The sequence below is a fragment of the Giraffa tippelskirchi genome, chromosome 13, assembly GCF_054371585.1.
Source record: "Giraffa tippelskirchi isolate mGirTip1 chromosome 13, T2T-mGirTip1v1.2.pri, whole genome shotgun sequence".
Lineage (NCBI taxonomy): Eukaryota > Metazoa > Chordata > Mammalia > Artiodactyla > Giraffidae > Giraffa > Giraffa tippelskirchi.
In genome coordinates, this window is record NC_137287.1 from 54,125,287 (window position 1) to 54,152,868 (window position 27,582).

A 27,582-nucleotide genomic window follows, 5' to 3' on the forward strand; every position below is an offset into this window, starting at 1 on the left:
ATTTACCAAAGATTTACCCAAGTCATGAAAATATGAAAAGGTCTTGGGCTAGTTTTTATATTTCTGAGAGTATTAGGAATATTTTATTTATATAATGTTAATTTATCTCCAAAAAGCCAATTTGCAGAGTTCCTTAATAGGATTTCATGAGTTAATCTGATAACGCCATATGAAAGTAGAAAAATATCACATACATATAACATGCATACATATAAATACATAAACATATATACAGACATCCAAACAGAGATTTTACAGCTTTCATTCTAAAATTTTAGCCACGAGTCAGATATATACAGTAATATACTCTGGTATTTTCTCCCCTTAATATTTTATCCAAATTTTGCTTCTGGCAGAAGAACAAGTTAATGTTATCTGTTCAATACGAGAGTTAATGTTTTTTGCCAGTATTTGTGGAGGAAACTTTCAAGATTTTTCTTGAAAATTTGCCCAGGTGTGGACTAAATTTTAGGTGAGAAAATTACAGGAAATATCAAGCAGCTGCCTGGATGTGCACAAAGCCTGTCTGAGGGACAAAATATCTAGTCTGTTTTCAATGACCTTTTCTTCCTTTTGAACCTCAAGTATTAACAGTTGCATTCAAGGGCCCCTGAGTTCCTTGAGAGTCCCCTGTGAGGAACAAGGGGCCTAAATTTTCAGTGCTGTATGAGCTGAGGAGCTTAGTTCAGTTCAGTTCAGTAGCTCAGAAGTGTCCAACTCTCTGCGATCCCATGAACTGCAGCACACCAGGCCTCCTTGTCCATCATCAACTCCCAGAGTCCACCCAAACCCATGTCCATTGAGTCGGTGGAGCCATCCAACCATTTCATCCTCTGTCGTCCCCTTCTCCTCCTGCCCTCAATCTTTCCCAGCATCAGGGTCTTTTCAAATGAGTCAGCTCTTCGCATCAGGTGGCCAAAATATTGGAGTTTCAGTTTCAACATCAGTCCTTCCAGTGAACACCCAGGACTGATCTCCTTTAGGATGGACTGGTTGGATCTCCTTGCAGTCCAAGGGACTCTCAAGAGTCTTCACCAACACCACAGTTCAAAAGCATCAATTCTTCGGCGCTCAGCTTTCTTTATAGTCCAACTCTCACATCCATTCATGACTACTGGAAAAACAATAGCCTTGACAAGATAGACCTTTGTTGACAAAGTGATGTCTCTGTTTTTTAATATGCTGTCTAGGTTGGCCATAACTTTCCTTCCAAGGAGCAAGCGTCTTTTAATTTCATGGCTACAATCACCATCTGCAGTGATTTTGGAGTCCAAAATTATAAGGTCAGCCACTGTTTCCCCATCTATTTCCCATGAAGTGATGGGACCAGATGCCATGATCTTAGTTTTCTGAATGTTGAGCTTTAAGCCAACTTTTTCACTCTCTTCTTTCACGTTCATCAAGAGGCTTTTTAGTTCCTCTTCACTTTTTGCCATAAGGGTGGTGTCATCTGCATATCTGAGGTTATTGATATTTCTCCCAGCAATCTTGATTCCTGCTTGTGTTTCTTCCAGCCCAGCGTTTCTCATGATGTACTCTGTATATAAGTTAAATAAGCAGGGTGACAATATACAGCCTTGATGTACTCCTTTTCCTATTTGGAACCAGTCTGTTGTTCTATGTCCAGTTCTAACTGTTGCTTCCTGACCTGCATACAGGTTTCTCAAGAGGCAGGTCAGGTGGTCTGCTATTCCCATCTCTTGAAGAATTCTCCACAGTTTATGGTGATCCACACAGTCAAAGGCTTTGGCATAGTCAATAAAGCAGAAATAGATGTTTTTCAGGAACTCTCTTGCTTTTTGGATGATCCAGCAGATGTTGGCAATTTGATCTCTGGTTCCTCAGCCTTTTCTAAATCCAGCTTGAACATCTGGAAGTTCACAGTTCATGTATTGCTGAAGCCTGGCTTGGAGAATTTTGAGCGTTACTTTACTATCGTGTGAGATGAGTGCAATTGTGCAGTAGTTTGAGCATTCTTTGGCATTGCCTTTCTTTGGGATTGGAATGAAAACTGATCTTTTCCAGTCCTGTGGCCACTGCTGAGTTTTCCAAATTTGCTGACATATTGAGTGCAGCACTTTCACAGTATCATCTTTCAGGATTTGAAATAGCTCAACTGAAATTCCATCACCTTCACCAGCTTTGTTCGTAGTTATGCTTCCTAAGGCCCACTTGACTTCACATTCCAGGATGTCTGGCTCTAGGTGAGTGATCATACCATTGTGATTATCCGGGTCATGAAGATCTTTTCTGTACAGTTCTTCTGTGTATTCTTGCCACCCCTTCTTAATATCTTCTGCTTCTGTTAGGTCCCTACCATTTCTGTCCTTTATTGAGCCCATCTTTGCATGAAATATTCCCTTGGTATCTCTAATTTTCTTGAAGAGATCTCTAGTCTTTCCCATTTTATTGTTTTCCTCTATTTCTTTGCATTGATCACTGAGGAAGGCTTTTTTATCTCTCCTTGCTATTCTTTGCGGAGAAGGCAATGGCACCCCACTCCAGTACTCTTGCCTGGAAAATCCCATGGACGGAGGAGCCTGGTAGGCTGTAGTCCATGGGGTCGCTAAGAGTCAGACATAACTGAGGGACTTCACTTTCACTTTTCCTGTTCATGCACTGGAGAAGGAAATGGCAACCCACTCCAGTATTCTTGCCTGGAGAATCCCAGGGATGGCGGAGCCTGGTGGGCTGCCGTCTATGGGGTCGCACAGAGTCGGACACGACTGAAGCGACTTAGCCGCAGCAGCAGCAGCTATTCTTTGGAACTCTGCATTCAAATGGGTGTATCTTTCCTTCTCTCCTTTGCTTTTCGCTTCTCTTCTTTTCAAAGCTATTTGTAAGGCCTCCTCAAACAGCCATTTTGCTTTTTTGAATTTCTTTTTCTTGGGGATGGTCTTGATTCATGTCTCCTGCACAATGTCATGAACCTCCATCCATAGTTCATTAGGCACTCTGTCTATCAGATCTAGTCCATTAAATCTTTTTCTCATTTCCACTGTACAGTCATAAGGGATTTGATTTAGGTCATACCTGAATGGTCTAGTGGTTTTCCCTACTTTCTTCAATTTAAGTTTGAATTTGACAATAAGGAGTTCATGATCTGAGCCACAGTCAGCTCCTGGTCTTATTTTTGCTGACTGTATAGAGCTTCTCCATCTTTGGCTGCAAAGAATATAATCAATCTGATTTCAGTGTTGACCATCTGGTGATGTCCACGTGTAGAGTCTTCTCTTGTGTTGTTGGAACAGGGTGTTTACTATGACCAGTGCGTTCTCTTGGCAGAACTCTATTAGCCTTTGCCCTGCTTCATTCTATACTCCAAGGCCAAATTTGTCACCCACTAATGATCTATCCCTCTCAAATGATCTCTACCCTTCATTGTCTTTGAGCTATTCTATAATTCTGTATTCCCAGGTGACACTAGTGATTAATAATCCACCTGCCAATGCAGGAGACCCAAGAGATGCAGGTTTGATCCCTGGAGTGCGATTTCAGTATTCTTACCTGGAAAATTCCATGGACAGAGGAGCCACAGGATTACAAAGAGTCAGACACGACTGAGTAACTATGCACACACCCACGCAAGTTGTAGAAAACAGAAATAATGCAAATAATTTTTGTCTGTGGACATGCAAATGAATTATGTTCTCTTGAATGCAACTGATACTGTTATGGACAATTTTCATTTACTTGTAAATTCACTTTAGAGTTCCTTACTATGAATATATGTGTGGCTCTTCAAATTCTCCTTTGAACCAGAGTTAATAAAATCATTCATAAATGTTCAATTTATATTTGTATGACTCATAATCTCATCTATATAAAAACACTTTCCTCTAATAGGAAATACACTTTCATTTCCTTTCAATGAAAAGACATTTTCATTTAGTTCTAAATTATTTAATTAATACTTGTATAGCATTTACTATGTGCCAAGTGCTGTTCTAATGCTTACAAATATTACCTCCTATAATCCTCGTAACAACTCTATGTAGTACATATTACCACTATTCTCTCCATGTAGATATGGAAGCTGAGGTATACATAAAGAAGGCTGTTTGATCAAGTACACATAACTAGTAAATATTAAACAAACCTGGGATATGAACCCAGACAGCCATGCTCTTTACCACCAAGCTATACAGGTTCTCATTTACCTATTTTTATTTTAAGGTGTCCAGCTCTGAATGAGGTATCTGCGATTGAGATCCTGTCACTCCCTTTAGTTGCAAAAAGCATTAATTTCACTCCCCTCCAAAAGCATTACTTACTTTCGCCCTAGAAAAAAGTGGTTACCATAGTTTGAAAATAATACAACAGCTTCAGAGATTTCCTGCTATAATTTATAAAGTTTCATAACATACAATACACAAGGGATTAGAGAACCACATAATAAAATCAAATTTTCAGATATTAATCATGAATTTTATTTGTATTTTCTCTTTTTCTTTCACTTATGCAAAATCATCAAACTTGCTGATTCATTTGTCCCAATACCTACTCTATTTGTACTAGGATTCAGTTTACCATTTAAATTTATAAACTTGTTCTGAATTCTGGTATTTGTGTTACTATTTCCACCTCTTTTTTTAGGCATCAATAAACCACTTTAGAGATATTGATCCATCTTATGAGGTAAGAATAAAATGCAATGCTATAGTAACAGCAAAAGCAAATTTAATCAAATGTACATCACTAATGACATTAAGATGCTTTAGGAGCAACAACTACGTTAACTGAATTTTAATTAAAATAAACTGACAAACATTCCCCTTGTTTTAAAAGCATAACCTTTAAGACTATGATAATTACTGATAATATGATAGAATTTTCATAAAAATCGTAATTATATTTTACATTTCAAACTTTTTAAATATATTGAACAAAACAGTCTCATCACTTTTCCTCTGGAAATGCCAAATTATCTAAAGTCTATCTCATACACAGCTAGGGGACCATCACTGGGAACTCTGATCACTCAGAAAACTAAGATGCTACAAGATACTGACTTGAAGTGCCCAGAAAACTTCATACTCTTATGTTCCCTCATATTAAAATCCTCTGTATTTTAATACCTATAGGCAGGATACCAAAAAAAAGCTACCAAGAGTGTCAATAAGTTGGCTGGTGATCCCACAACAAGGGCCCTATTGCCAGTTCACCTCTTTTATTTGGAGGAGCCTAAAGTCAGCTTGGTTTTATTCTACCTGTGTATATACAAATTCAAATTAACATTTTCTGTAAAAATAAAACAAAAATGTTAATAGGAGACCATGCTACAAAAGAAAGAGCAATCAAGCAAATTTCTACAGGAATCATCATTTAAATTAAAATTATAATCAAGATGATGAGAAAAAATATCTTTGGGTTCATTAAAAGACTTTAAGGATATACAACCTGAGAGCTAGAGGAACCCCATGCGGGCTATGCTTCTGAGAGATTCTAAATGGAAACCAGCCAGCTTGCTGATCTGCCCACCTCCACATCCTATCTGACTATGCCAGGCTAACCATTATCAGGCCACTAGTCCAGATTTCTGCCTGTTCTGCCCTTCCAACTTAACAGCTCACTTCTTTAATTGGGCCAACATTCAATCTGTTGCCTCTCTTCTTATCTCCAACTTATACAGAGCTTCCACAGATGAAAAACTCAGCAACAAATTCCCTTTCTTTTCAGCCTTGGGATTCCAAATTAGCCCTGTCAGGGAAAGTCAAGGAAACCATCTGATAAAGAAAGCACTCATATTTGAGTGAGACCTCACTTGAGTAGCTAGGCAGGAACCCAGGCATGATAGCCATACTAACCAATGCAGGAAATATAAAATCCAGCCAAGTTATGAACTCCGCATTCTAGCAGAATAATAAAGTATACACAAATAATAAAGCACAAATAACTTCAATACAGGGAAGAAGATTACAAATGCCATGAGAAAGACTTGAAAGTACTTCGAGGTTCACACAGAACACTCAACAAAGTGTTTCTTTAGCGGAGATATTTAAGTTGAGTTTTAAAGGATCAGGAATAATATCAGAGGACAGCAAGATGGGATGAGAGTGAAAAAAAGAAAGGCATGCCTAAGTCAAAGAGACAGAAAATAGAGCCTGCCTTGAGGAACAATAAGGATTCATCCTTGATGAGAATATGGAAAGGATGACAAACTGGGGAGTTAGTGGCAGATAAGATCAAAACTGTTCAGGTTTAAACCAGATGACAGATGGCCTCAGTTAGGAGCTCTTTGAGATCCATTAAAATGGCTCAGACAGTAAGGAATCTGCCTGCAATGTGGGATACCCAGCTTTGATCCCTGGGTCAGGAAGATCCCCTGGAGAAGGGAATGGCAACCCACTCCAGTATTACTGCCTGGAGAATTCCGTGGACAGAGGAGCCTGAGGGTCTACAGTCCATGGGGACGAAAAGAGTTGGACACGACTGAGCAGCTATATTTTCACTTTTCAAAGAAGTCACAAATTGACAGCTTTTTCTTGAATTTAGCCAAAAGATAAGATTTTCTTCAGCAAACAGTATCACTATTTTTGTTTTTCAAATTGCATTTCAATTTTCGCATTCAATTAAGTTTTAGCATTCAAAGTCAAGAGATTTCGTGCTAAAACTTAGATTCCCTCATTCTTGTGAAAAATAAGGAGATCTGGAAGTACTGGTCCCACATCCTCACATGACGTGTGAGGAGAGGCTACACCTTTGACAAGCATCCTCTGCTTTCCAATTTACAAAAGTGTATTTTTTCATATCTGAACTAGGTTGGCCTCACTCATTTACATTACCCTGGCTATCTCCCACAGCATTTGGTTGTTAGATTTCTGCAGGAGAGCATCCAAAGCTTAATGACTATACATTCAAGGTAACTATTAAAAATCTACTCAGAATAGAAAATCCTGAAATGGCATTAGAAAAAGAATACGTGGCAAGTTCCCATCAAATTAAATATTCACCTATCAAACAACAGACTATAATCAAAACTTACACAGGAATCTATGATGTGGTAAAAATTCAGTAACTCAGAATGTGCTTCGTAAATTGAACCATAAAGACTTCCAAATAATCAACACTTCCCTTTATCTATGTCCTTGGATAATCCTCTTGCACAATGACTCTGAGTTTTTCCATGACATTTGCTTTAACCAATAGGGCATCAACAAATGTAATCCCAACAGTAGCTTAACAAGTTGCTTGAACATGGGTGTCTACGCCCTCCTGAGATGCCAAGACCACCGTGTAACAAAGCTCAGGCTAGCCTACTAGCAAATAAGAGGCCATCCCAGCTAAGAGAGAGACAAGCCATTCCAGCTAAGGTTCCCTAAACCAACCTGCCTGACAACTGCCAGTCAGACATGTGAGTGAGACTGTCCAGAATCACCTAAACCCAGCCAATTCACCAGCTGACTATAAAACCTCCTTGTTAACCAGAGACTAATGATCAATATTTCAAGCCACTAATTTTGAGAGAGTTTGTTGCACAGTAAAGCTAAGTGATACGGGGAGGAGGAGAAGATAGGGAGGAGTAAAAGGGGGTTTTGAAGAAAACTCAGCACAAAAATGAACTTACAAACTCCCAGCATAAATTATGAGTTATCCTAGGAGAGAGAGTCTTCTAGTGTAATATCTACAACACCTGAAAGATTCATGAGATTTAAGAATGAATGGATATGCTGGAAGAGGCAGGAATGTGTATGCAGGAGAGGGCGCAGGGTGCTCACCATCATGTCTTTAAATAAATAAGAACAAAACATCCCTCTGCATCCATCCTAATTCCACCTCTTTCCTAAAATGATACATTCAAATGTTTATCCATCTATTCTGTATGGCCTGTTTCTCCATACTGGGGCTTCCTAGGTGGCACACTTGGTAAAGAATCCGTCTGCCACCGCAAGAGATACAAGAGACACAGGTTTGAGCCCTGGGTCAGGAAGATCCCCTGGAGAAGGAAATGGCAACCTACTCTGGTATTCTTGCCTGGAAAATGCCATGGACAGAGGAGCCTGGCAGGCTAGAGTCTACAAGCTGGCAAAGAGTTGGATGCAACTGAAGACACACAACCCGTATTAGCACTTTGAATCATAATCATTCTATTGAGGTAACACGAGTTGGAGCAGGCTCCGGGAGATGGTGAAGGACAAGGAGGCCTGGCATGCTGCAGTCCATGGGGTCACAAAGAGTCGGACATGACCAAGCGACTGAACAACAACTTAAGGAAACTGAGGCACAAAGAAATTGAGCAACTAACTTGCCCAAGGTTTTACAACTGATGGAGACAAGATTTGAACCCTGGAAATAAGGTTCTAGAATCTTTGTGTTTAATCCTTGTGTAATAATGCCTCATGATAAGGATCAGTCTCACAAGATTAAAGAAAAATTAAAGTCAAACAGTCTATTGTCCACGGACTGCAGCATGCCAGGCCTCCCTGTCCATCACCAACTCCCAGAGCTTGCTCAAACTCATGTGCATCGAGTCGGTGATGCCATTCAACCATCTCGTCCTCTGTCATCCCCTTCTCCTCCTGCCTTCAATCTTTCCCAGCATCAGGGTCTTTTCAAATGAGTCCATTCTTCCCATCAGGTGGCCAAAGTGTTGGAGTTTCAGCTTCAGTCCTTCCAGTAAATATTCAGGACTGATTTCCTTTATGATGGACTAGCTGGATCTCCATGCAGTTCAAGGGACTCTCAAGAGTCTTCTCCAACACCATGGTTCAAAAGCATCAATTCTTCAGCATTCAGCTTTCTTTATAGTCCAACTCTTACATCCATACATGACTACTGGAAAAACCATAGCCTTGACTACACGGACCTTTGCTGGCAAAGTAATGTCTCTCTTTTTAATATGCTGTCTAGGTTGGCCATATGGAGAAGGCAATGGTAACCCACTCCAGTGTTCTTGCCTGGAGAATCCCAGGGATGGGGGAGCCTGGTGGGCTGCTGTCTATAGGGTCGCACAAAGTCAGAAACGACTGAAGCGACTTAGCAGCAGCAGCAGCAGGTTGGCCATAACTTTTCTTCCAAGGAGCAAGCATCTTTTCATTTCATGGCTGCAGTCACTATCTAAATTGATTTTGGAGCTCAAAAAAATAAAGTCTGCCACTGTTTCCATTGTTTCCCCACCTATCTGCCATGAAGTGATGGGACCAGATGCCATGATCTTAGTTTTCTGAATGTTGAGCTTTAAGCCAACTTTTTTACTCTCCTCTTTCACTTTCATCAAGAGGCTCTTTAGTTCTTCTTCAGTTTCTGCCATAAGGGTGGTGTCATCTGCATATCTGAGGTTATTGATATTTCTCCTGGCAATCTTGATTCCAGCTTGTGCTTCATCTAGTCCAACATTTCTCATGATGTACTCTGCATATAAGTTAAATAAGCAGGGTGACAATATACAGCCTTGACATACTTCTTCCCCTATTTGGAACCAGTCTGTAGTTCTATGTCCAGTTCTAACTCTTGCTTCTTGAGCTGCATACAGATTTCTGAGGAGGCAAGTCAGGTGGTCTTGTAGTCCCATCTCTTTAAGAATTTTCCACAGTTTGTGGTGATCCACACAGTCAAAGGCTTTGGCGTAGTCAATAAAGCAAAAGTAGATGTTTTTCTGGAATTCTCTTGTTTTTTCTATGATCCAGTGTATGTGGCAATTTGATCTCTGGTTCCTCTGCCTTTTCTAAAACCAGCTTGAACATCTCGAAATTCACAGTTCATGTACTTTTAATGACTGGCTTGGAGAATTTTGAGCATTGCTTTGCTAGCGTGTGAGACGAGTGCAATTGTCCAGTAGTATGAACATTCTTTGGCATTGCCTTTCTTTGTGATTGGAATGAAAACTGACCTTTTCCAGTCCTGTGGCCACTGCTGAGTTTTCCAGATTTGCTGGCATATTGAGTGCAGCACTTTCATAGTATCATCTTTTAGGATTTGAAATAGCTCACCTGGAATTCCATCACCTCCACTAGCTTTGTGCGTAGCAGTTTTTCCAAGGCCCACTTGACTTCGCATTCCAGGAGATCTGGCATAGGTGAGTGATCGTGCCATCATGATTATGTGATTACTATTAAGATAACAGGTATCTGAGTAAGAATGCAAGTCTTGACTATTTAAAAATCTGCCAACCAATTCAAATATTAGAATCAGTGAAATAAGGGCTACTGATTTTCCAGAGACAAAGACTTTTCCCAATGACTTCATTACCTGGCCAAGATATACAAAGGTATACAACCACTATAGATAGCATATTTAAAAGCAGAGACATTACTTTGCCAACAAAGGTCCATCTAGTCAAGGCTATGGTTTTTCCAGTGGTCATGGGATGTGAGAGTTGGACGGTGAAGAAAGCTGAGCGCCGAAGAATTGATGCTTTTGAACTGTGGTGTTGGAGAAGACTCTTGAGAGTCCCTTGGACTGCAAGGAGATCCAATCAATCCATCCTAAAGGAGATCAATCCTGGGTGTTCATTGGAAGGTCTGATGTTGAAGCTGAAACTCCAATACTTTGGCCACCTCATGCGAAGGGTTGACTCATTGGAAAAGACCCTAATGCTGGGTAGGATTGGGGGCGGGAGGAGAAGGGGACAACAGAGGATGAGATGGTTGGATGGCATCACCGACTCGATGGACATGGGTTTGGGTAGACTCCGGGAGTTGGTGATGGACAGAGAGGCCTGGCGTGCTGCAATTCATGGGGTCGCAAGGAGTCGGACACGACTGAGTGACTGAACTGAACTGACAACCACTATGCACATTCCAAAACACTACTAAAAGAAGTGGAAAAGCTTGTCTGTAAATAAGACACAATAATCCAAGAGGAAAAACACCATGGCATGAATGGACTGGTAGTAGGCACTGAAACCATTCATCTAGAGAAAAATATTCAGATTCTTCTTCTGAGGACATAGGTGATTAGAGTTCCCCCAAGACTCCAACCCAGGTCTCAAAATGTCCCCACTGTGCAATGCCTCCTGGAATTACTCTGTGAGATGAGAAATCTCAACTATATCCTCAGTCTAGTCTCTGGATGTTTCCTCAATTTTCTGGACTTCACTGAAACTTAGCTGTCCTCTAAGAATATCAATTTCTTTCAAATAGAGGGGTTTTTTTGTTTTTTAAACTCTAAGCACATATCCTCAAGGCTAAGAGGCCCAGTAAAGGCTCACCGCTCCAACACCTAAATCACGTCTGCTCCTTCCTCTTCCAACACCCCTGAGGGTCACTCTTCTTCACTGGAGCCATCTTCCATCCTCCAGTCACTGCAGACCACCCTCCTAGTTCCTGTCCTCTGTTTTACTCCTGTCATCATTCCCAGGAACATCAACACGCACTTGGCCTTTGGTTCCTTGGCCTTCCTACCTCTAACAATCCTCTCGTCTACTTCACGTTACTTATCCATTTCTACAATATGTACTATTTTCAAAATATAATCTCCAAAGTTCCATCTCTGATTAACTGTTTCCTAGCCTCTGACTCCCTTAATTTTCTTATCAAGGTTAGTAATCATTATTTTCATTCTTTCTCAGATCTCCATCATAGAAAAATTTTTCAAAATGTCCATATTCACTTTCACCACATCTTCACATTCACTCTTCCTTTGTTTGGAGGGTTTTTTTTTTTAATAAAAATTTAAAGTACAGCATACACAATACATTAATAAAAACCTTTAAAGGACAGCACTTTTTACAATGAATATTCAAGTGTCCACCATCCAGCTTAAGAAATAAACCACCACCAACATATCTGAAGCTCCCTACTTGCCTCTTTCCTAAATTTTGTGTTGGTTTTTTTCCTTTGATGTTTTGACAATATTCATGTGTCCATATATGAAACATCAAACTTTACTATTTTTGAAATTTATGTAATAGAATCAAATAGTATATATTCTTGTGTGAACTGTTTGTTTTGATCAATATGATGTGTTGAGGTTTCATCATGCTAACGCACACAGCTACAGTCCACCAACTTTTGCTCTGGAACAGCAATCCATTTTACATGTCAGTACATAGCATTTATTTATCCATTTTTCTGCTGCCAGACATTAGGGTTATTTCTAGTTTGAGGCTCATATGAACAATACCACTAAAGCACAATCTTAAGCATGGCATGTCTTCCAGGTACACAGGTGCAAGAGTATCATGATGCACCTGGGAGTGGAAGCACAAAGTCACACAGTACTCACAGATTTAGTGCCCAATAGCTTTCCTGAGTGGCTGGACCAATTTATACTTTCACTGTGTCACTCTTCAGCCTTCTACAGTCTGGCTTCTGACGCTATTAATCCACTGAAATGACTCTTTTCAAACTTCCCCAAATTGTGAATTCGTCAAATTCAATGACAATACATATTATCGTACACAATAACCACCTTTTGGATCCCATCTTGCTCAATTTTTTAAGAAGCATTTAACAGACATAACTACTCTTCTTAAAACATGTCCTTAGCCCCTATGGCCTCTTATTATTCTAGCTTCTTATCTCACAAGTCACTCCTTCTCAGCGTCTTTTTTAAAGTTTTCTTTTTTTTTTTCCATATTTAAAAATCAGATTTTTACTATACCAACATGGTAAACAAAGCACACAGAAGCAACATATGCAAAGCACATGTAAGAGCAAAGAACCAACCCCCAGGAAACTTTCTAAAATGATAGTCAGTTATATAATTCTGAAAGTCAGGAGCTTCTAATGAAGGGCTGTGTTGAGCTGCCCATCACCCCCAGGCTGGCTCGAGGTGCCACTGGCGCAGGCGGGGTCCACTCCCGCTCAGCTGAGCCTCACACCATCCATCACGTGTCTGCACCAACCACTGTGGCTTCTGGGGTGTTTTAAGGCCACCCTTCCCTTTGGGCAATCCCGGGAAGCTTAGTTTCTATTCTTAACTTCAAACATTTGTGGGAAAGAGAAGCACCATCACCACAGGTTCCCATGGTGTCCGACGGTGCCTTTATCAGCTGTAGGAGGCACATGTTCCCCCCTCCCCCAGAATATCAGCACCACTTTGAACACTGGAGGAACCAGGGAGGTGAGAAAAGAAGGAGACAAGAATGTGGACACTACACCCTTTTCTCTCTCTCTTTTTTTAAGTATTAAATTCAGAAGCAAACAGGAAGAAAAAAAACATGAATCCATTACATTATCAACAAATCTTAAACAATCTTATCCTGCACTTCTACCAAAAGTTACTAAAACTTTGGAAAATCTAAAGAATGGACATACCAATCAGTGTAATTCTGCGGAGGTGGGCAGCAGCTCCTTGGGCCTAGTAGACAAGCTCTGGCTTTCCGGGAGTGCAGAAATGCAGATCCACACGCTGAGGGATGGGTGGAGAAGGTGCAGTGGGTTTTCCCATGTGGCTAAGGGACCTTCCGTGTTTGGGTGGAAGAACTGACTTGAACTCAAAGGGGAGACTCAATTAACATTCAGGATCTTGAAGTGGTTCATCCAGGATGGGCACAAAGGCGTCACACGGCCCCATGGAGACTGCTGATGAGGGTGCGCCTCTTGACACAAGCTCTGCGGTGAGGCCCTTTGGGGAAGTCACCCCACAAGGCTCAGGCGGCCACTGACTGCGGGCTTCAGCAGCCCCATCGCTCTTCCTTTGATGTCCAGGGTCCATGCAAGCCTAGGCCCACCGGGGCTATGAGCAGATGAGTCAAAAAGATTTTTGCTGTGATCTTTCCTCTTTAAAATAATATCTCAGCCACTACCTCGGCTGAGGATCTGTCCATCTGCTCCCTGCTCAGCTCAAAGTACCTGCGGGTGAGATGCTGCTGCCGCGGATCCTCACTCAGCATCAGCTTCCCGTAGAGGTAGATGCCCATGGCCTGATCCTCCTGAAGGAAACTCTCCACGTCTCTGTAAGCTTTTCTGTATTTGTGCTTAACATTGAGTTCACACCAGTGATGGCGAACCTTGGCATCCTGCTCCGAGAGGTGGTTCGTCCTCTCAAGGCTTTGCAGAGTTCGCGGAGTCACAGTCTTCTGCTCCAAGAGATGCTCCAGAAGGAAGACCAGCTGGTCTGGAAGAAGCTTCTCAAACACTTCTTCTCTGTCCTTTCGTCTCCGTTTTCGGGGTCTCCAGTTCACTCGGACCCATTTTGCAACCTCGGCGCTCACTTGCTGCGCGAGCCCGCACTCCGCCCGAGCCTGGCGCTCCCTCTGCAGCTGCTTGCCCGCAGTAGGTGAAGGTGAGAGCCGGGCGCCCGGCCCGCCCAGCGGAAAGCAGTGGGCGCTAGGGGCCTGCAACACCTAAGGCGCAGGGCAGGCAGCGGGCGGAGCCTTAAATTTTTCTAAAATTTTATTGAAGGACAGTTGATTTACAATGTTGTGTTTAATTTCTACTGTACAGCAAAGTGATTCAGCTACACACATATATATTCTTTTCCATTACATTGTTCATCACAGTATCTTTTGCTGGCTCTTTGCTGCCACCTTTATATGTTTAAAAAGTTCCCCAAATCTCAGTCCTAAGCACCCTTTCTTTTCTCTACCCATGCACTCACTCTAAAGGATTTCACTCAGTCCCATGGTTTTAAATCCAGCAATAGGAGTGGCTCCCAAATTGATTGGGCCCACATGTCCCCTGAAACTGAGCCTTCATCAAGAAGTTGTGCTACATCTAAAATACACTCAAATCCATCTACTTCTCTCCATTTTCATTGCCTCCCACTTGGCCCAGGTCACCATAAACCAGTCACCTGGACTAATTGGCCTCCATTTTCATTCCCCCCTCCCCCACAATATATTCACAGGGATGAGGGTAGTTGTTTTAAATGAAAGTTCAACCCCTGCTGAAAGCACTTCAGTGGCTTTGTGATATTACTATTTGTCCCCCAATACCTATTCTCCATTTCTTATTTTTATTAACAACCCACACATACACACACAAGTTTTATGAGGCCACAAGGCTAACAAGCTAGGGATTATGCTTCTAAACCTCCCAGGCTAAGAGTGCACATGTGACTAAATGATGACTAACAATTTAAGTGGAAGCTACACTTAAAAACAAAGTCACTAGTCCTTCATCCCCTCTTTGCAAAGTTAGAGACGTGGACATGTAGATGGTAAGGCAGCTTGAACCACATACACAGGGGTAACACTTTGTCAGATGGTTAAAGACCAAGATAGAAGGAACCAGGGTCCTTACACAACCTTGTGGAACACAGTCTGTTATCAACTCCATACTGAGTTGCTGCATGAGATGCTTCTGCCTTGTTTGATGCCCTTTAATTGACAGTCTTCTTGTTACAAAAACTGAACCTATAGTTTCCCACTGTACTTAGAAAAAGTCCAAGGTCCTTACCAGTTCAACACCAGCTGTCTTCTTTTCTCAATAACTTTTCTCCAACTCAACTGAAGTCCTGCTCTAGATGCTCTTCCCCTAGGTTTTCATATGGCTGAATCTTTCTATCAGTATCACCACCTCAGAAAAACTTCCCTCATTATATCACCTAAAGTGGTCCCCTCTCCTCATTCAGCATCTTTCTGATTTTTCATCTTCATAGCACTTATCACAGTCTGAAATTGTTTTTTATTTGTTCTAGGTAAAATACAACTTCTTTAAAGGCATAAACTTCACTCAATCATGACTTCATCTTAAATACCTACTACCATGACTGACAGAAGTAGTAAGTAATGCTAATAAAAGTTCTTCAAAAGATAAAACTCTGTATCTCATCAGGGCATTGGCCACTCAGCCTGACTGCTCATCACCCATTCTATGTCTCTTCCTGCTCCTTCAAGTCTCAGCTTAAAATTCACTGCTTCAAAAAAGCCTTTCTGACCAACCTAAGACAGAGCCTCAATCCCAACTGCAGTCTTTATCATTTCACCCTGTTGATTCTCTTCATAAGTGTTAGCTGCACAGTTGTATCCAACTGTTTGCGATCCCATGGACTGTACGATCCCAAGCTCCTCCGTCCATGGAATTCTCCAGGCAAGAATACTGCAGTAGGTAGCTAATCCCTTCTCCGGGGAATCTTCTGACCCAGGGGATTAAACCCAGATCTCCCACATTGCAGACATATTATTTACCATCTAAGCCACCAGGGAAGCCCTTCAAGATATAAAATTATCATATCTTATGTACCTATTTCGGAGAAGGCAATGGCACCCCACTCCAGTACTCTTGCCTGGGAAACCCCATGGACGGAGGAGCCTGGTAGGCTGCAGCCCATGGGGTTGCGAAGAGTCAGACACGACTGAGCGACTTCACTTTCACTTTTCACTTTCATGCACTGGAGAAGGAAATGGCAACCCACTCCAATATTCTTGCCTGGAGAATCCCAGAGATGAAGGAGCCTGGTGGGCTGCCGTCTATGGGGTCGCACAGAGTCGGACACGACTGAAGCGACTTAGCAGCAGCAGCAGCAGCATGTACCTATTTATTGACTATCTAACCCAAATAATATAAGGCTTGATGAGATCAAGGGCCCCATCTATCTTTTTCATTTATATTCTTATTTGCCTAAAACAGTGTGTGGAGCTTTAGTAGGTATATAATAAATTTGGGGATGAATAAATTAGTGATTATAAATGTAGTTATAAAACATAGTGTTAAGTCTCATGATTAACTCCTGAAATTAAACAAAATACGAAACATAATCCAAAAAAATTTAATCTGGATCAAAAACTACATGGTAAGAGTGAGGAAAAAAAAAGGATAGGGAAAATGAAATGGTTTCATCTTAAACTAGGGGAATTGTAAAAAATTCATTTATTTTTGATACAGGTAATTAGAAAAACATAGGTACAAATATTCAGAGAAACTTAAAGTTTCAATTAAAAATAAAGTTTTATTGCCTTTACATACACACGGAGTGCATTACTGTTGCCGTTTTGTCTCTAACTCATGTCTGACTCTCTTGCAACCCCACAGACGCCCACCAGGGTCCTCTGTCCACAGGATTTCCCAGGCAAGAATGCTGGAGTAAGTTACCATTTCCTTCTCCAGGGGATCTTCTTGACCCAGGGATCAAATCCTCATTGTCTCTCGCATTGGCAAGTGGATCCTTTACCACTGAGCCACCAGGGAAGCCCCAAAGAGTGCAACAATATCAAGAAGCATAAAAATAAGAAAACAACAATTATGATTATGAATGAATAAAGTTTAATTACCTATACACACAGAGTGCATAACAACAGCAATAAAGCATAAAAAATAAAGACAACATTTATTATTATGAGTGAAAATAAATAAAAATTCCTTTGTAAAAGTCAATGACTCAAAATAAGTAAAAATTCAAAAGAGGAAAACAATTTTTAAAAAGTAGGGCAAAGATATAGCTGCCAAAAGGAAACAAAACCAAAGCCATAAAAGAATTTGGGCTGGGGCGGGGCAGGGGGGAAGCTTTATTTTGTTTGGAATGTACCCTGCAATACAAGTAGAGCAGGACACAAGAAGCTGGTTGAGGCCATACAGGCATTTCAGGTGGCTTCTTTATCAGCTGAGCTATCAGGGAAGCCCATAAATAACTGGCAGAGACATTATTTATGGACACCTTCAGCAGAACAGTTGACCAACTTGTGGTTAAGTCATACTGAATTTCTACTATTATTTTAATATTAATAGTATCCTTACACTATAGCAATATTTTTCCTTCTTGTCATTCATATACTTTTGTATACCTTTTTAAATCAAAGTCCAATATACATGCAAAAAAGCTCACAAATAATAAATTATACAACTCACTGAATTATCCTAAAGTCAGTATACCCATGTAACCACCACCCGCATCAACAAATAGAATGTTACTAGCATCTAGACGTGTTTTGAATTGTTGTTGTTCAGTTGCTTAGTTGTGTCAAAATCTTTGTGACCCCATGGACTGCGGCACGCCAGGCTTCCCTGTCCTTCACTAACTCCTACAGTTTGCTCAAACTCATGTCCATTGGGTTGGTGATGCCATCTCATCCTTGTCACTCCTTCTGCCCTCAATCTTTCCCAACATCAAGATTTTTCCAATTAGTTGGCTCTTTGCATCAGGTGGCCAAAGTGTTGGAGCTTCAGCTTCAGCATCAGTCCTTCCAATGAATATTCAGGACTGATTTCCTTTAGGATTGACTGGTTTGATCTCCTTGTTGTCTAAGGGACTTTCAAGAGTCTTATCCAATATACCACAGTTTGAAAGCATCAGTGCTTTGGTGCTCAGCCTTCTTTACAGTCTAAATCTCACATCTATACAGTGACTACTGGACAAACCACAGCTTTGACTAGATGGACCATTGCCGGCAAGTGACATCTCTCCTTTTTAATACACTGTCTAGGTCTGTCATTGCTTTTTTTCCAAGCAAGCATCTTTTAATTTCATGGCTGTAGTCACCATCTGCAGTGATTTTGGAGCCCCAAAAATAAAGTCTGTCACTTCCACTGTTACCCCATGTATTTGCCATGAAGTGATGGGACTGGACGCCATGATCTTCATTTTTGGAATGTTGAGTTTTAAGTCAGCTTTTTCACTCTCCTCTTTCACCTTCATCAAGAGGCTCTTTAGTTCTTCTTCACTTTCTGCCATTAGGGTGGTGTCATCTGCATGGGGTCGCTAAGAGTCGGACACGACTGAGTGACTTCACTTTCACTTTTCACTTTCATGCATTGGAGAAGGAAATGGCAACCCACTCCAGTGTTCTTGCCTGGAGAATCCCAGGGACGGGGGAGCCTGGTGGGCTGCTGTCTATGGGGTCGCACAGAGTCAGACATGACTGAAGCGACTTAGCAGCAGCAGCAGCATCTGCATATATGAGATTATTGATATTTCTCCCAGCAATCATGATTCCAGCTTGAGCTTCGCACGATGTACTCTGCATATAAGTTAAATTAAAAAAGGTGACAATATACAGCCTTGATGTACTTTTTTCCCAATTTGGAACCAGTCTATTGTTCCATGTCTGGTTCTAACTGTTGCTTCTTGACCTGCATACAGGTTTCTCAGGAGACAGGTAATGTGATGTGGTATTCCTGTCTAAGAATTTTCCAGTTTGTTGTGATCCACACAAACGCTTTAGGGTAGTCAATGAAGCAGAAATAGATGTTTTTCTGGAATTCTCTTGCTTTTTCTACAATCCAATGGATGTTGTCAATTTGATCCCTAGTTCCTCTGCCTTTTCTAAATCCAGCTTGTACATCTGGAAATTCTCAGTTCACATACTGTTGAAGCCTAGCTTGAAGGATTTTGAGCATTACTTTGCTAGCATGTGACATTAGCAAAATTGTGTGGTAGTCTGAACATCCTTTGGCACTGCCCTTCTTTGAGACTGGAATGAAAACTGACCTTTTCCAGCCCTGAGGCCACTGTTAAGTTTTCCAAATTTGCTGGCATATTGAGTTCAGCACTTTAACAGCATCATCTTTTAGGATTTGAAATAGCTCAGCTGTAATTTAATCACCTCCAGTAGCTCTGGTCATTGTAATGCTTCCTAAGGCCCACTTGACTTCATACTCCAGGATGTCCAGTGGTATCCAGACATCTCCTGAATACCACTTCCTAATCATTATCTGGTCCTCCTCTCCAAACTAACCACTATCCAGAGGTCTAAACCCCAGATTAGTCTTGCCTGTTCCAATTTTATGTACATGGAATAATATGGAATATGTATTCTTTTATATCTGATAACTTTTAATGGACAAGTATTATCTGTGAAATATATCCTTGCTTGGAGCTGTCATTTGTGCATTTTCATCACTCTATTCACTGCTGTGTAGTGTTGGATTAGAATACACAATTCACTCATTCATTTTACTGCTAATGGACATTTTTCTTTTGAGGTTTTGACTTACACAAACAATGCTGCTTTGAAAATGACAGTAGTTGATTTTACTGGTTATCTGCATGAATTCTTAAGAAACTGCTGGGATATATAGGTATCTGTGTACACAGAGCTTTAGCAGATGCTGGCAGAACTTTCTAAGTGGCTTTTTGGCAGCAGTGGAGTTTCACTGCCATTCACATTCTGCTGACACCTGATACTGTCAATCTTTTCAATTCTAGCCACTCAAGTGAGTGCTGTCGTAGTATCTCATCAAGCTTTTAATCAGCATTTCTCTGGTGAATAAGTCGAACAATTTTTCACATATTTATTAACCACCTGAATATCCTCTTTTCTAAAGTGCCTGTTCAATTCTCATTCCCCTTCTTCTACTGGGTTATCTGTTTTTTTCATTATTGATTTACAAGAATTTTTATATGACATGGATAAATGCCCTTTGTCTAGAATATGTGCTCTCTTTCTTTGGTTTACTTTTTCTCTCTTTTACTGGTATCTTTTGATGACAAAAGTTCTTAACCTGTCAATGATGGAGCATATCATCACTTTCCTTTTACGTTACAAAGTTCTGTATTGTTTAAGAAATATTTTCCCACTTTAAGATAAAGCAGATATTCTCTTATATTGTACTATGGAGGTTCATTATTTTACTTTTCACATTTAGATCTTAAATCAAATGTGCATGTGGAAAGCAGAGATCGGGTTTCATTTTCTTCCCATTTGAGTATCAAATTGACCAGCAACATTTATTGAAAAGATTATTTTAATTGATGAAAAGGAAAATCCGTTGTGAAAACATCAATGACAAACTTTCAGCATCACATAACATAGTACTGAAACATGTTTTAAAAAGTGAGAAAAATGACAAACACACAACAGTAATATAAACTTTAATCCTAATAAGTTATGACGGTTGAAGTAGTCAAAATGTAGAAGGCATCTGAAATAAAGTGAATAAATAAATAAACATAGAGAACTATACACCCTACAGGGGACTCATCTTTTTTCTCAGTGCTTAGAGAACATTTTAAATATTGATCTTGTATGTATCACAAGAAAAAAAATAGAAATTATATGGACCTTTTTCTCTGCTTACATTATAGTGAAACTATAAATTAACAACTGTTAATATATACATACACACACACTTCATAATTTAAAAATACCCTCCTTAAGCAACTCTTAGGTCAAGAAGAAAATCACAGTTGGATTTATTGAGCACTTAGAAATAACAAAAACAGGATACATCAAACAATATGGGGCTTAGATATGGGCATCAGAAGCAAATTTAGAGTAATAAAAGCTTTAACAAAAAAGAATAAAAATAGCGGGCACATTAAATTATTAGAAAATCCTAGAAGAGGCAATATAGGCAAAATTATATATTTTTTCCATTGTTATTGTTTAGTCGCTAAATTGTGTCCAACCCTTTGTGAACCCGTAGACGGTAGCCCACCAGGTTCCTTTGTCCATGGAATTTTCCAGGCAAGAATACTGGAGTGGGTTGCCATTTCCTTCTCCAGGGGATCTTGCTGACCCAGGGATTGAACTCATATCTCCTACTTGGCAGGCAATTCTTTACCACTGAGCCACTTGGGGAGCCCTAATTTTGCAATCAGAGAGTAAAAAAACAAAAGAATTCAAGATAACCCCAGTACTTCAAAAATATCAATAAAATACACATATCTCCATCTAATTATTTTTTAATGAAAATACAAGACTGGCAATAATAAAAGGATTTTAATCAGATATGGAAGAAATCAAATGTTATAAGGAAATTTTATGTAAAACTGTTTGCTAATAGCTTTTTTAATTGGGTGAAGTTGACAATTTTTATGGAAAATAATTATCTCTACTGTCAAAAACCTGAAAAGACTAACAACTACAGAAGAAATTGAACAAAACAGCAAATAAATACCTCTATGAAAGGCCAAGGGTAAAATCTAATTATACCATATCAACAGTATTCATTTGCATCCTGCATAATACAAGAAAAACTTCTGTAACACACTCCAAGGTTCCAATTAAGAAGTGGTAATCAGTTATTTAGGCTTCCCTGATAGCTCAGATGGTAAAGAATCCACCTGCAATGCAGGAGACATCAGTTCAATTCCTGGGTCAAGAAGATCCACTGGAGAAGGGATAGGCCACCCACTCCAGCATTCTTGGGCTTCCCTTGTGGCTCAGTTGGTAAAGAATCCGCCTGCAGTGGGGGAGACCTGGGTTTGATCCCTGGGTTGGGAAGAGTCCCCGGAAGATGATCTCTGAAAGATGAACTCCCCAGGTCGGTAGGTGCCCAATATGCGGAGATCAGTGGAGAAATAACTCCAGAAAGAATGAAGACATGGAGCCAAAGCAAAAAAAACCACCCAATTGTAGATGTGACTGCTGATATAAGTAAAGTCCGATGCCATAAAGAGCAATATTGCATAGGAACCTGGAATGTTAGGTCCATGAATCAAGGCAAAGTGGAAGTGGTCAAAAAGGAGATGACAAGAGTGAATGTTGACATTTTAGCAATCAGTGAACTAAAATGGACTAGAATGGATGAATTTAACTCACATGACCATTATATCTACTACTGTGGGAAATAATCCCTTAGAAGAAATGGAGTAGCCATCATAGTCAACAAAAGAATCCAAAATGCAGTACTTGGATGCAATCTCAAAAATGACAGAAGGATCTCTGTTCGTTTCCAAGGCAAACCATTCAATATCACAGTAATCCAAGTTTATGCCTCAACCAGTATGCTAAAGAAGCTGAACGGTTCTAGGAACGCCTACAAGACCTTCTAGAAGTAGCACCAAAAAAAGATGTCCTTTTCATTATAGGAGACTGGAATGCAAAAGTAGGAAGTCAAGAAATACCTGGAGTAACGGGCAAATTCGGCCTTGGAGTACAGAATGAAGCAGGGCAAAGGCTAATAGAGTTTTGCCAAGAGAACACACTGGTCATCGCAAACACCTTCTCCCAACAACACAAGAGAAGACGCTACACATGGACATCACGAGATGGTCAACATTGAAATGAGAGTGATTATACTCTTTGCAGCCAAAGATGGAGAAGCTCTATAACAGTCAGCAAAAACAAGACAAGGAGCTGACTGTGGGTCAGATCATGTACTCCTTCTTGCCAAATTCAGACTTAAATTGAAGAAAGTAGGGAAAACCACCAGAGCATTCAGGTATGACCTAAATCAAATCCCTTATGATTATACTGTGGAAGTGAGAAATAGATTCAAGGGATTACATCTGATAGACAGAGTGCCTGATGAACTATGGATGGAGATTCATGACATTGTACAGGAGACAGGGATCAAGACCATCCCCAAGAAAAAGAAATGCAAAAAAGCAAAATGGCTGTCTGAGGAGGCCTTACAAATAGCTGTGAAAAGAAGAGAAGCGAAAAACAAAAGAGAAAAGGAAAGATATTCCCATTTGAATGCAGAGTTCCAAAGAATAGCAGGGAGAAATAAGAAAGCCTTCCTCAGGGATCAGTGCAAAGAAATAGAGGAAAACAATAGAACGGGAAAGACTAGAGATCTCTTCAAGAAAATTAGAGATACCAAGGGAACATTTCATGCAAAGATGGGCTCAATAAAAGAGAGAAATAGCATGGACCTAACAAAAGCAGAAGATATTAAAAAGAGGTAGCAAGAAAACACAGAAGAACTATACAAAAAAGATCTTCATGACCCAGATAATCAAGAAGGTGTGATCACTAACCTAAAGCCAGACATCCCAGAATGCAAAATCAAGTGGGCCTTAGGAAGCATCACTACGCACAAACCTAGTGGAGGTGATGGAATTCCAGGTGAGCTATTTCAAATCCTGAAAGATGATGCTGTGAAAGTGCTGCACTCAATATGCCAGCAAATCTGGAAAACTCAGCAGTGGCCACAGGACTGGAAAAGGTCAGTTTTCATTCCAATCCCAAAGAAGGGCAATGCCAAAGAATGCTCAAACTACTGCACAATTGCACTCATCTCACACGCTAGTAAAGTAATGCCCAAAATTCTCTAAGCCAGGCTTCAACAGTACATGAACCGTGAACTTCCAGATGTTCAAGATGGTTTTAGAAAAGGCAGAGGAACCAGAAGTCAAATTGCCAACATCCACTGGATCAGAGAAAAAGCAAGAGAATTCTAGAAAAACATCTACTTCTGCTTTATTGACTATGCCAAAGCCTTTGAATGTGTGGACCACAACAAACTGTGGAAAATTCTGAAAGAGACGGGAATACCAGACCACCTGACCTGCCTCTTGAGAAATCTGTATGCAGGTCAGGAAGCAACAGTTAGAACTGGACATGGAACAACAGACTGGTTCCAAATAGGGAAAGGAATACATCAAAGCTGTATATTGTCTCCCTGCTTATTTAACTTATATGCAGAGTACATCATGAGAAACGCTGGACTGGATGAAGCACAAGCTGGAATCAAGACTGCCGACAGAAATATCAATAATCTCAGATACGCAGATGACACCACCCTTATCATGGAAAGCAAAGAAGAACTAAAGAGCCTCTTGATGAAAGTGAAAGAGGAGAGTAAAAAAGTTGGCTTAAAGCTCATCATTCAGAAAACTAAGATCATGGCATCTGGTCCCATCACTTCATGGCAAACAGATGAGGAAACAGTGGAAACAGTGACAGACTTTATTTTCTTGGGTTCCAAAATCACTACAGATGGTGACTGCAGCCATGAAATTAAAAGACACTTACTCCTTGGAAGAAAAGTTATGGCCAACCTAGACAGCATATTAAAAAGCAGAGACATCACTTTGCCAAAAAAGGTCCATCTAGTCAAGTAGCTTTTTCCAGTAGTTTTTCCAGTGGTTTTTCCAGTAGTCATGTATGGATGCAAAAGTTGGAGTATAAAGAAAGCTAAGCGCCTAAGAATTGAAACTTTTGAACTGTGGTATTGGAGAAGACTCTTGAGAGTCTCTTAGACTGCAAGTCCATCCTAAAGGAAATCAGTCCTGAATATTCACTGGAAGGACTGATGTTGAAGCTGAAACTCCAATACTTTGGCCACCTGATGTGAAGAACTGACTCAATGGAAAAGACCCTGATGCTGGGAAAGATTAAAGGCTGGAGGAGAAGGGGATGACAGAGGATGAGATGGTTGGAAGGCACCACCGACACAATGGACATGAGTTTGAGTAAACTCTGGGAGTTGGTGATGGACAGGGAGGCCTGGCGTGCTACCGTCCATGGGGTACCAAAGAGTCGGACACGACTGAGCGACTGATCTGAGCCAGTTATTCAATCACTCGTTCACATAGTCATACAACAAATATGTTATCTAAATGAGGATCTTGTATGTACTTAACTTTGTGCTAAATACTAAAGATACAAACATGCACAAGCCAAACATGATTCCTGGCCTCTGGAAGTTACAGAGCATGGACAAGCAAACAGGCAGTTTTAATATAATGAGATGCTTTATAAGAGGAGAAATCAGAGGTGGTAAAAAATAATTCTGACTCCCTAGCCTAGTCAATGAGGATGGAGAGAAGAAAGTGGAACAGAGAATTGCCACATGCTGAATGCTTACTCTGTGCTGTATCGAGTGCCACAAAAAGATTCTCCTTCACTTCTCAAAAGAACTCTAGTGTTAAGAATTCATAACCAAATTTTTTGGCTCCAAAGCGCCAATCTTTCCCTAGTGCCATTAAATGAGAATAAGAAGTCTAACTGGTTATGAAACACACACACACATACCCCCCTCAACTGAGGCGCGATAAAAGATACAAAACAACCAGGGCTGAGGCAAAGGACCAGTGGAGAGTCAGAGATGGAAGAGACGCTTCAAGTTAATTAATGCATTTTGGGAAGCGATCACTAGAGGGCAGCATTGCAAAGCCTATGAATAACCTTCAAGTTAATAGAAAAAAAACAAGTCTGCGATAAAACTATAAAAGCAATTTCAACGTTTAAGCCCATTTTAAAGTACTAAAATTAATTCAAGAAAATAAATGCACAGAGTTTTCTTCTTTACTCAGAAACTTGTAGAAAATATTTTCTTGGAGTCTCACAAAACAGATTACAGTAATGTTAATGAAAGATAAATAAGCCTATAAATTTAAAAACTCATTTTCTAAATTATCTTTGTTTTAGCAGCTTTTCAGTTTAAAAATAATCACATATGTTTATATTCCTATGGCTTATGCCAGCAAATTTACATTAATAAAATTAACTGATCCAGCATTTAACTATGCTGATAGGCAGCCTATAATTAGATCATTTAGTCAGAACTTAAGCTTTGAGAAAGTGTTTTTAGCAAATGCCAGAAGAAAAAGAATTCATCCAAAAGGAGTCACTGTCTGTGCTCTCTCACCTCCCAGTCACTCCACGATCCAGAGTTTTCTGGGTTCTGGCCCCACAAATTAGTCAGTGGCTGCTCTGTACCAAATCTGAAGGACTCTGCATTCTTTGTGTACCTCTCTGTGGCAAGTGACACAATTGAATGATTTTCTTTAATGAAACACTGATTCCTTGTCTCTAGCATAGCCAAGCCACCAGCCTCTTCGACCATGAACAGTACTCTGCTTTTCCTCTCACTGCTCATTGTTTAAAGTTCACAATTCCTTGGGGTTCCATCCTCAGCCCTCTTTCTCCTCTCTCACTGTAACTTTTTTCCTTAGAGACTCTTCATTCCACTTCCCAAAACTTCATTCCTTAGCCCAGTTCTGACAACTGTAAACTAGTTGTCTCTACTTGGAGATTCCACAAGCATCGCTAAACCAACATGTCCTCACTTTTCACCAAAAGCATGTGATTCTTCCCATACCCTTTACCCCTTAGTTGGTCTCTTATTGTCTCTCAAGACAGAAACTCTACTTTCCAAATAATTTATCTCTGTCATCACTGTAACCACCTTGGTTTTGACCAGAAATTACTACGTGAAGGGTGTTTTGACAGCACAATATGGATTCCCTGGGGCAGGGGTGGGTGGGGAGAGGAACAGTGCATTTCGTTTAACTGCAGAACCTGCCCTTCCTTAAGCCTTACACGCTGATACTTCATATTCATCTCATCTGTCTGACCCCTCAAGGAATTTGAGTTTTGGGGTGGCTCAATTATTTGGACTTAGGACACACTACTTAAGACTGTCTACCTGGGATTCAAGTCCCACATTTTACCTCTCTCCAATTCAGCCTTCACACTGACACTGGATTGTTTCCTATAAAATGCAAAGTGCAAAATTAACCACTTCAGGGGCCCCTACTCTCATTATGTACAGGTTAAGGGACCACATGTGACAAGGAAACTGATAATCAGACACTTGCTTGCAGCCTCCTCTTCCACGACTCAGCTTTCTAATTTGAGCTGCTGCTATAGCAAATGAGGAGGAAAGGAAAGGAGAGAGCCAGCTTAAAACTAAATATTAAAAAAAAACTAAGATCATGGCATCTGGCCCCATAACTTCATGGCAAATAGACGGGGAAAAGGTGGAAGTACTGACAGACTTCCTCTCACTGGGCTCTGAAATCACTGTGGATGGTGACTGTAACCATGAAATCAGAAGCAGGTTGCTTCTTGGCAGGAAAGCTATGACAAACCTAGACAGTGTGTTGAAAAGCGACAAAGGTCCATATAGTTAAGGTTATGGTCTTTCCAGTGGTCACAAATGGTTGTGAGAGCTGGACTGTAAAGAAGCAGGACGCCAAAGAATTGATGCCTTCGAACTGTGGAAGACTCCTGAAAGTGGGGACAGCAAGGAGATCGACAGTCAATCTTAAGGGAAATCAACCCTGAATACTCACTGGAAGGACTGATGCTGAAGCTGAAACTCCAGTATTTTGGTCATCTGATGCGAACAGCCAACTCACTGC

The 27,582-nt window shown here is 40.5% G+C and overlaps 1 protein-coding gene and 1 pseudogene across 2 annotated transcripts in view; both read right to left on the bottom strand.

The window, feature by feature from the left end:
• MACROD2 (mono-ADP ribosylhydrolase 2) overlaps positions 1-27,582 on the bottom strand; it is a 2,278,672-nt gene that overhangs the window by 2,192,468 nt on the left and 58,622 nt on the right. The gene's annotated exons all lie outside the window — the stretch shown is intronic.
• On the bottom strand, positions 13,577-19,299 carry LOC145532227 (aminopeptidase O pseudogene; annotated as a pseudogene).